This window comes from Myodes glareolus, chromosome 15 (genome assembly GCF_982192425.1).
Source record: "Myodes glareolus chromosome 15, mMyoGla1.1, whole genome shotgun sequence".
Taxonomy (NCBI): domain Eukaryota; kingdom Metazoa; phylum Chordata; class Mammalia; order Rodentia; family Cricetidae; genus Myodes; species Myodes glareolus.
The window spans coordinates 46859680-46861451 of NC_142040.1; positions in this window are offsets into that span (position 1 = coordinate 46859680).

Here is a 1772-nt window from a genome sequence, read left to right on the forward strand (position 1 = left end):
TGCATTAAATTAATTGATCAAATAGTAGGGTCTTTGAAAAGGTTAGCAAAAGTTTTAAGCCCCTTAACCAAACTAAAAGTGATAGAAGTAAAATCTGCGAAACTAGAGATATAAAGTGGCCATGTACAAAAGATTCCAGTGAAACCTCTATCATTAAAGAATACTTCAAAAATTTCTCCACTAAAGCTGGAAAAAAACCTCAAATAAATAAATTAGTTTCTAGTTGTATATTATCACAAAATTAAGGCCAGAAGATATAAGTGATTTAATCAGACCAATAGTCAGCAATGAGGCTGAAGTAGTAAAGTCTCGCCACAAGAAGCACAACGAATGAAAGGATTTGTTGCTGGATTCGTTTAAGGAAGAATGAAAAAAGTCACTCTTAAAACTTCCAAGAAAGAACTGATTCTTGATTCTTCAAATTGTTCCACGAGTTAGAACAGAAACGAATAACACTAAACTAATTCTACAAAGCCAGGGTGTACCAAACCGGGACAAAGACACAAGTAAAGAAAATTAGAGGCAAGTTTCTTTGATGAACATGAGTTCAGAAATTCTCAACAAAATACTTGCAAACCAAATTCAAGAAACATTAAGATGATCAAATTGGTTTGATCCTAAGGATATAAGCTCTATTCAATATACATAAACCAATGCATGTAATATATCATATACATAGACCTGAGGAGAGAAATTACATGGTCAGCCAGGTGTTGGCGGCACATGCCTTTAATCCCAGCACTCTGGAGGCAGAGGTAGGTGGATCTATGCAAATTTGAGGCCAGCCTGGTCTACAAGAACTTGCTCCAGGACAGGCTCCAAAGGTATTCAGAGAAACCCTGTCTCAAAAGAAGAAGGAGAAGAAGAAGAAGAAGAAGAAGAAGAAGTAGAAGAAGAAGAAGAAGAAGAGGAAGAGGAAGAGGAAGAGGAAGAGGAAGAGGAAGAAGAAGAAATAAATCTCATGGTGCATCTTAATAGGTGCAGAAAAGTCATTTGACAGTGTTCAACATGCTTCCTGATAACTTTCCAAAGAAAATAAAAATGAACAGAAATCCCTCAACATAGTAAAGGCTTTAATGGACCAATCTGCTGTCAGCATTACAGTAAGTGGGCAAAAACTGAGAGTACTCCCTCTTGCACCTGGAATGAGACAAGAATGACTTCTCTTCATTTTTATTCAGTATAATACCTGAAGTCTCAGCTAAACAATAAGACAAAAAATTTTAAAATTTGGGAAGAAAGCATCTCTATTTTAAAAGATTTAAAAGATATTTATATTTAAAGTATATTTATACTAAATTCTATCGATATTTAAAAATACTCTAGACTCCAAGAAAAATTCTTATTTTTGATAAATATTTCAATTAAGTTGAAAGATATGAAATCAACATAGAAAAAATCAATATCTCTCATATAATACCAATAATCAACTTACTAAAAAGAAATTAGGAAAAACACCTCTTATAATAGCTTACCTATTATAAAACACCTACCAAGAGAAATGAAAGTCTTCTACAACAAAAGCTTTAAGTTGGTTAAAAAAAAAAAGAAATTGAAAAAGTCACTAAATGACAGATGATAGAAGACTTTTCATTCTCCTTGGTTGTTGGAATTCGCTTTGTAAGAGTAGTGTTACCAAAGTCTTCTGCAGATGCAGTAGCACCCCCTCAAACTCTAATGATATTACTTACAGAGCTAATAAAAACTACAAAATTTCACATGGAGCTAGAAAAGACTGTGAATAAATGAAGCAATCCTGAGAAGAAAGAATG